The sequence below is a fragment of the Macaca nemestrina genome, chromosome 10 (genome assembly GCF_043159975.1).
Source record: "Macaca nemestrina isolate mMacNem1 chromosome 10, mMacNem.hap1, whole genome shotgun sequence".
Taxonomy (NCBI): Eukaryota; Metazoa; Chordata; class Mammalia; order Primates; family Cercopithecidae; genus Macaca; species Macaca nemestrina.
This window is the reverse complement of record NC_092134.1, coordinates 77960258-77969656: the sequence shown is the minus strand read 5'-3', so window position 1 is coordinate 77969656 and position 9399 is coordinate 77960258. Positions and strand designations below refer to the sequence as shown.

Sequence of the window (9399 nt, the reverse complement as noted above, 5' to 3'; positions counted from 1 at the left end):
TTTGCCAAAATTCAGTGAATGTTAGGTTCGTCACTTATGTTTGAATTTGGTCACAAAGGACTCTTTGTCTTCAGAGATGAAGCTAAGAGACTAACATAAGAGACTAACATAATAAAGCGGTCATCTTTAGTCACAGGTAAAAATCTATACTTGCCCACAGATAACAGAAATCATCTCTTTTAAATCTGATAATCACCTCACATTTCTCAGACATTTAAAATACGTGTCCGTTTATTTCAGCTTAGAGATATAAGAAATTGTTTCCCAGGCTTCAAGTGGAATGGTATGTTTAAGGAGAGTCTGCTGTCAACTCAGACAGCACCAACTACTGCAAAAAAATTGTCTGTGGATGTGTATGTCTTCATGAGAGAGGCATTTGTGCACACATTTGATTCCACTTATATTTTCAATTGTATCTTTGGGCCTACCAGGATTACACCATCAACTAAAGTCATGATTACTTTCCATAAGAGTAAGTATGTTTTTGTTTGGTAACTTCAGTTTCTTTCTTCTTCCAACATTCAATTTCCTTGGTCTCTGTAAAATGTCGTACTTATCTGTTTAAAAATCAGAGATGACAGTAAATTAATATGGGTATCTCTAGAAAAGAAAATAGTCATTTCTGATGTCATTTTGTTCTACAAAAATTAAATGTGAAGAAATTGGACTAACGGAAATATTTATTACAAGCATGAGTAAGAGATAGGTGAGCTCCTGTTCACTGTTTATCCTCAGTATCTGCAGTAGTACCAGTCATATCACAGGTGCTCAGGAAATATGTGTTAAATGAATTCATGAGTGCTCACAGAAACAAGATAATTTGAAGGGCAAACAGAAGTGAAGTGCTCCGCAATGTCACTCTCAACAATCCATACACATCTTAAATCAAAATATTACTACAACATCCTTCATTAGAGTGCCAAATTACCTGCAATGCTTTCATTAATATCACTCAGATAATTATAATGCAAATATTCTCTGAAGTACACTAAACTGAAAACACACCTAAATTAAATTGGTTTACCAAAACATTCATTTAATATTTGGGTGTCACAGAAAATAACTATTAGTTATTAGAAAGAGAGGAGACTTTTGCTATTTTGGATGTTGCTTTGGGACAAAATGCTACAGGTAAGCACTGAGAGCTTAAGAAGTTTCTCAATTTGGTTCAGAAAGCTCCATTCCTATGTGATTCTACCTAAAAGGCTACTAATTAACAGCTAATTATTTCTCCCCTGAACCTGGACTAATGATCTTTTCCTATAGATATGCCTGTAAAGCATCTCTATTTTCCTGTCTATAGTAATCTAATGCTGTCATTTGTTATCATATTAATAAAAACAGCATGCCTCAATTCACCAACCTAAGGAAAATATACCTCTAAGTTTCTTGCGGGATGTAGTTTATTGGAAATAAGTGAAACCACGATGTATCAAACCAATTAATTTTCTCATGGAAGATTTTTTCTACCTTGGAATGGAAAAAAATAGAACTCTTTATTTACAAAATAGGCTCCTTATTTACAAAAGGAAATAGATGCCCATATAATTAGTTAACTAATTAATTATCATTGAGAAAGAAATGTGAAATACCTATTGTGTCATGTCCTAAATTTTCGAGTCCCTGCACCCTGCCCTTAACATTTCATTAGCAGAACATTGAACAGTTATTAGAGGCATCAAAATTCACAAACTTTATAAAGAATGTATGAGAGAAAGCAGAGTAGGCACAGTGACCATTGATTAGTGGTGTCATGCATTAGCATAAGAATTAAAACAAGTTTTGGAGCAAAAAGAAGAAGAAAAATAGGAAAAAGAAAACCAAGAAGAAAGAGGTAGGGGTAGTAATTAACTCACTATCCGCCAGGCATTTGGCATGGATTACCTCAAGTCAATTCTCACAATAATTCCATAACTAGATATTACTGAGGAAACTGAAGTTAAAAGAGACAAGTAGGTTGAGAGCACCCACAGTCTGTTTCCAGAGATTGTGTGAAAAACACAGGAAATACATTTCCTCTCACATCACTCCACAGGAAAGCATTACAGAGAGTTTGAGTCAAACCTGTGTAATATTAAAGGCAGCCTCAAAAATCAGTGGATTTTTACTACTAGACTCATATAAAAAATATTATTAAAGTTCATTCTAAAGGCCTACTAAACCTTTTAAAAGATACTTTGTTTTTGGTATACAAGACAAATATGACATTCATTCTTTTCTTATTTTCACAAATTTTTCAAGAGCACTTACTATGCTTCTGGAAATAAGCTTGTTTCTGGGAACACAGCAATGTTCAAAATAAAATTTGTCAACATAATTTGACAATCTAGTATTGTGCTTTAACAAGAATAATTAGAAGCTATTATGTGAGTAGTAAGAGGAAAAATTAACCTCGCCTTGAAGAATTATAAATGTTATTGTAAAAAAATTAAATAAAATAATTACAGATGAATTTCTGGTGGAACTGATACCTAAGCTCAAACTTGAAAGAGGGATGGGGAGGTTTAGCACGATCAGAGAGACAGGAACTTCCACAGATAATCTGAAGAACGGGCTCTTGTGGTTACAGTTAGTAGACAAGTGAATCAAATTGAACCCAGAAACATGAAACTAACTACCTGACTCCGTAGACTATATTTTTTGTTGTTTTGGTTTTTATTTTCCTTTTTTCTGGGGTACATGTACAGGATGTGCAGGTTTGCTATATAGATAAACGTGTGCCATGGTGGTTTGCTGCACCTATCAACCCAACACCTAGGTATTAAGCCCAGCATGCATTAGCTATTTCTCCTTATGCTCTCCCTCCCTCAACCTCACCTCCCGACAGGCCCTTGTGCGTGTTGTTCTCCTTCCTGTGCCCATGTGTTTTCATTGTTCAGCTCCCACTTATGAGTGAGAACATGCGGTGTTTGGTTTTCTGTTTCTGCATTAGTTTGCTGATGATAATGGCTTCCAGCTTCAGTCATGTCCCTGCAAAGGACATGAACTTATTCTTTTTTACAGCTACATAGTATTCCATGGTGTATAGGTACCACATTTTCTTTATCCAGTCTATTGTTGATGGGCATTTGGGTTGAATATGTTATCTTGCTAGCAGCCAGAGCAACTGCACTAAACAACAGGATGAGAAATTAGGTAAACTGTATGAATCAATACTGAAAATTTAGAAAGATCTTCATATGCTAACTAAGGAGCTTAAGTTTTTTGATGAGGGCAAAAGGAAATAATTTATAGTATTAAAGTTAATGTTTCAGTTAACAAAATCTTCAATTAGAAGCTCTGAAAATATAAATAAAACTTATTTTAAAATTTAACTTAATATCTATTTCATCCCTCCCTATCAAACCTCACCACCTCATACTAGTGGATTATATCTGTATATCTGCATTGCTGCCCTCAACCCAAGTTTCTCTTAATCCTGGTACAGTTACATAGTTCCAGTGTGTTAAAATGTACAGAAATGTCAGTTTTCATCAGGACTGACATTGACAGGAACATCCATCAACTCTTCTGGTTCTCAGACACCTGCTCATGCGCATCACTGCTGTGGGATCTCTTTTTCCCCTGGCCTATAATACTCGTCAAGTATTGTTGTTCTCTATGTTAGGTTTAAAACACTTTTATTATTCCTGTGGCAAACTACAATACAAGAAAACTTGTGAAATATCTAAAGTTCTTCTTTACTTTCATGTCACTGCTAGGCATAAGAACGTCCTTCTGCTAATGCTGTATGATCTTGAAAATGAGAAAACTGTATATGACTTCCTAAAGCCCTTTTAGTCTATATTCAAGAAGCAGTTAATTATTTCCTACTGTTATTCCCCTTAGATATCTACAAGGAAAAGGAATTACATAAATATGTCTCCTTTTTCCTTCCCTCTACTCTTCTGGTCTCATATTAGTGGAAGGTGACAGAGGGTCAGTGAGAGACCTCATTCAGAGTCACCAAACTCTCTAAACTATTCTCTAGCTCTTCTATCCTCTGCTAAAGAGATTTTATAAATTATGTAAGGATGAGAAGCTTTGTCATTATTTATTCTCCTGCATAAAGATATTATTACCTGAAAATGTTTTATTAATCACAACACTTGATGCATTTGAAACTCCAAACAATAAATGTGCTCTTTCTTCTCCTCTCCACACTTCTTCCCTAGAGCCAAGACAAATTAACATATGAGTGAATACAAAGTGAACCAAAGATTTCAAGGAAATGCAGAGTATGGAAAGAATGTTAGTTAACAGTGGATCCAAACTTTTTCCATGATACACAGGGGAAGATTAGTCTTATCAGGGCTTTGGAAAAATAATTTTGATTCCACTGATTTTAAAAGATTGAATGAGACATGCAAAAATGTCAGCAAATGTTAACGTGCATTTGTGGCATTTCAGCTATGAGTTAAAAACACCACAGTGAAGCCAGTGTCATGAGTAAGCAAATGAAGGAAACAAATTAACAAAATATTAAGAATACAGAAATGACAGGACCTGGTGATCAACTAAAAATGGGGGAAAAAAGAAGCAAACATGTCCTTTTGAGAGATTTAGTATAAACCGTAAAAGAAACATAATAATGAGTGCCTCATTTAAAATCTTGAAATGTGCACATTTAGAAGACTCTCAATAGAAGATAATAAGAGAAAATAAAAATGCTTAATATAGTAAGTAGTAGAGATATTTTATCTCTGTTATCTAAACTTACCAGTGTAGCAAAAAATGCACATATGATTTTTACCTGAATTTGGTACATGAGAAAAAACACAGGATAAAGAAATTAAGCAAATTGTTCAAGGACATTCAAAAAGGAAAAGGAAAAACCTAATTCAGACCTCCTAAGTATGATCTAAATGACCAAAAATAAGTTTACTGTTGAAGTCAGGAAACTATAAGATACATTTTCCTACAGATATAAATGTGAGAATCATCGACCTATTACTAGTCACCATTCATAATAATTTCCTAGAGTTGGAGAGCTGAGTGAACGAAAGGACGGCCTAGAAAAGAGATTTCAGGTGCACCAACAACTATAGAGATTGTTCAAGAAAAATAAGCCACAAAGGAGAATAGAAAAGAGCATAGTGTTAAGAAAAAATTTAGGAGCAGCCCAATTCACAATATCAAAGACATGGAATCAACTTAAATGCCAGTCAGTGGTAGACTGGATAAAGCAAATGTGGTACATACGTACCATACAATACTCTGCCACCATAAAAAGAACAAGATCATGTCCTTTGCAGGAACAAGGATGCAGCTTGAGGCCATTATCCTAAGCAAACTAACACAGAAACCGAAAACAAAATACTGCATGTTCTCACTTACAAATGGGAGTTAAATGATCAGAACACATGAACATGTAGAGGGGAATAACACACACTGAGGACTTATCAGACGGTGGAGAGTTGGAGGAGGGAGAGGATCAGGAAAAATAACTAATGGGTATTAGGCTTAATACCCAGGTGATGAAATAATCTGTATGACAAACCCCCATGACATAAGCTTACACATATAACAAACCTGCACATGTACCCCTGAACTTAAAAGTTAAAAAAAAAAAAAAAGGAACATTTTCAAAAGCAGAGTTTAACCTTTCAACATCCAAATGGTGCCTTATTTAAGATGAAAATTTATTACCACCCCGGTAAATAAATCATAAATTTAGAATATTAGAGCTGGGATGATTCTTAGAGATCATCTAATATAATTTTATCATATTAAAGATGAGAAAGACTGAGGCCTGGGGGCTTACGCCTTTTTAAGTCTTAAAAAAAAAAAAAGAAAGAAAGAAAATGTGAGATACTGGAAATTAAACTATAAAATCTTTCATGAAGTTTACAGTTCACAGTCTTACATGCAACAGAGAGTTTGAGTTAAGTGAACACTAAATTGTGCTTAATTAATGAAGCAAGTGGAGGCTATTGATGACCTTGCCCAGAGTAGTTTCAATGGTCCTAAAATCAAATGAGTTGATGTTTAAGTGGGAAACAGAAAAGTGGAGGCAATTATCAAGTAGATGAAATTTAAAAGGAAGTAAAAAGTGGAAGTATGTTTAAGAAATAGCTTAGCTTTTTGAACATGATATTACAAAATGTTATTGTCATTTATAGTAAGGTGACAGAATGTATTTCAAACTGACACAAGGCTGATCAAAACCAGAAAAATTCAGGGATGTGGCTCTTCAGGTCTATAAACATACTCCTAACATTCCATGTAATAAACTCTAAATCAAAACTATCACTATAGAATTCATACAAGAAGTTGAAATATGCCACTGCCAGATGCGTTTAAAAGAAACACGGGAAATTCATGTTTATTGCGGCACTATTCACAATAGCAAAGACCTGGAACCAACCCAAATGCCCATCAATGATAGAATGGATAAAGGAAACGTGGCACATATACACCATGGAATATTATGCAGTCATAAAAAAAAGATGAGTTCATGTCCTTTGCAGGGACATGGATGAAACTGGAAACCATCATTCTCAGCAAACTAACAGAAGAAGAGAAAATCTAACACCACACGTTCTCATTCATAAGTGAGAGTTGAACAATGAGAACACATGGACACAGGGATGGGAACATCATACACTGGGGCCTGTTGGGGGTGGAGGTCTAGGGGAGGGACAGCATTAGGAGAAATACCTAACATAGGTGACAGGTTGATGGGTGCAGCAAACCACCATGGCACGTGTATACCTATGTAACAAAACTGCACATTCTGCTTATGTACTCGAGAACTTAAAGTATAATTTTTTAAAAAAAGAATTGTAATACTAAAAATCTGCTCTTATTGATAACCCTTTGGTTGAAAAAAGGAGGAGAATCCTCAAGATCTAGAGAATATGGAACTATAGCAGCTCGTTAAAGAGGGCAATAGGTTTTCACTGTTAAAGAAATCTAAAAGGAAAGTAATTAACCAGATCATACAATTCCAGACTTCCTCTTATAAACAGGGGAGAAATTCTTTGTAGTGTGAGGATATCCCAGAAAGCATAAAAATATACAACATTGACATTTTATTCTAACCTTAGGAGGAAAATATAGCCAAAGAAAAATATACAAATATAAAACACATTTAAATCATTTTCTACCTTGACCTTAACACATTTAAATGGATATCAAAGAAAATGTATCCAGTAAAAACTGATTCAAACACACCTCAGAGGAGCTGGACTGCAACTACATGGTAAGTATTCACTGTCAGTTTAATAATTAATGCACATCTGAACTTGAATATTAGGATTCTTTGACAAAGACCATTGTTAGCTTATTTGGGGATTTATCTACCAAAAGCATGTCTGCGGATAAGAAGTTAGGGAAGGCAGAATTGTGATTCAAAAGCAACTGATTAAAAGGAGACTTTTTTCAATGACGTTTATAAGATAATATGTTGAGCTGATACCAATTACAGCTAGATTGTATATTCATTAGATGCAGCAGTATAAAATATGTGATTCAAAGACAAATAGTTTGTGTGACACAAAGAGGAGGTGATCAAACATCAGCATGTGTTGTATGTTTGCTTCTCCACTAGTCAGTTGTACAGGAATCACTCTCAAGTTCACTTTTCTTGAGGTTAGAAGCTAACTAGAACTCTGGAACTCCTCATAGAAAGCCTTTCTTACTGTTTCCAGCAGCTTGGGCAAGAGACAACAATTAAGGATGAAGAATCAAACAGCAATAACAACCTTCATCTTGCTGGGACTGACAGATGACGCTCAGCTACAAACTCTGCTTTTTGTCTTTCTATTTCTTTCTTACACCTTGAGTTTATCTGGAAACCTAACCATCATCACCCTCACACTGATTGATTCTCACCTTAAAACACCTATGTATCTTTTTCTCCAAAATTTCTCCTTCCTAGAAATTTCATTCACAACTGCTTGTGTTCCCAGATTCTTGTATAGCATATCCTCTGGGGACAAGTCCATTACCTATGATGCTTGTGCCAGTCAACTGTTGTTTACAGACCTCTTTGCAGTAACAGAGTTTTTTCTCCTGGCTACCATGTCCTATGACCGCTATGTGGCCATCTGTAAACCACTGCATTACATGACCATCATGAACAGCAGAATCTGCAAGAACGTCATCCTTTTCTGTTGGGTAGCAGCACTGATCATCATTCTCCCACCAATTAGTTTGGGTTTGGGCCTGGAATTCTGTGACTCAAATATTATTGATCATTTTTGCTGTGATGCATCTCCTATTCTAAAGATCTCTTGCTCAGACACATGGTTGATAGAGCAGATGGTGATAGTGTGTGCCATGCTGACATTCATCGTCACCCTCATGTGCGTAGTACTTTCTTACATTTATATCATCAAAACGATTCTGAGAATACCCTCTTCCCAGCAAAGGAAAAAGGCCTTTTCCACTTGTTCTTCCCACATGATTGTTGTTTCCATTACTTATGGTAGTTGCATCTTCATTTATGTCAAGCCTTCAGCAAAGGATGAGGTGGCTATTAATAAAGGGATTTCACTCCTTATTACTTCTATTTCACCAATGTTGAATCCCTTTATTTACACACTAAGAAACAAGCAAGTGAAGCAAGCTTTCAATGACTCAATTAAAAAAATAGCATTTCTCTCAAAGGTGTAAAGGGAAAAACGAGTTGATAAATCCAGCTAAAAGGAAGGAAGAATGAGCACAAAATCTGGAGCTTTTGATACTATTTCACCATATAATTTATTCTCCATTCATATTGATATTCACAATTTTTCTTTAAACTTGTTTACTGTGAACTGACTATTCCATTCTTTATCCCCATTAAAACCAAACTCTCTTCAGGATGCTTACTTTTACGATCTAGCTGAAATTGCTATTTAGCTGTTAACCCTGGAAACACGGTAGATCACATTTTTTCCACCATCTTTTCCCACATTAATAGATATGGCTATTTATTTTAAGTTATAAATAATAGAGTGGATGTAGAAATAATATGCAGCATTTCTAAAAGTGGCCTATAAAAATACCCAACATGTGACACCCTCTCACTTTTCTCCACCTACCGGCCAGATACCCAAGCTAAAATGACTTTGTAAGCTTCATGTTAATGATGAGTGAGCTTGAGAAAGCCTGCTTGTGAAAAGACCTATAAAGAGACCTCCTCGGTCACCACCAAACTGAAATCTCCGTAAACCATTTCTGCAAGAAATAAATTTCAGCTCTGTTTGAGCTATTGTCCATGGGATATATCTTAAATTTGTCAGCTATTATAACAAAAACTTAACATATATGGCATTTGCAAGCAGTGAGGAAACTGACAAAAGACTAGAAACATGAAAATTATTGTAATGTCCTGGGAAAACATGTAGTAAGGTAGGTAGTTACCTGAATTTGGAAGGCAGACTAAGAGTCTGCTAAGATAATAGCTCATGGGAAGTAGTTAGATAAAGCCAG

At 35.3% G+C, this 9399-nt stretch overlaps 1 protein-coding gene across 2 annotated transcripts in view; it reads left to right on the top strand.

Moving 5' to 3' along the window:
- Nucleotides 1-245: 245 nt before the first annotated feature.
- The window catches only part of LOC105474189 (olfactory receptor 6C4), a 74585-nt gene continuing 65431 nt past the window's right edge, over nt 246-9399 (top strand). Inside the window, exons 1-2 of one of the 2 annotated variants that reach the window (XR_011608557.1) lie at nt 246-283; nt 432-472. The gene's annotated coding sequence lies outside the window, so the exon portion shown is untranslated. The remainder of the gene's footprint in view (nt 284-431; nt 473-9399) is intronic. The other variant, XM_011728678.2, reaches the window with a different exon arrangement.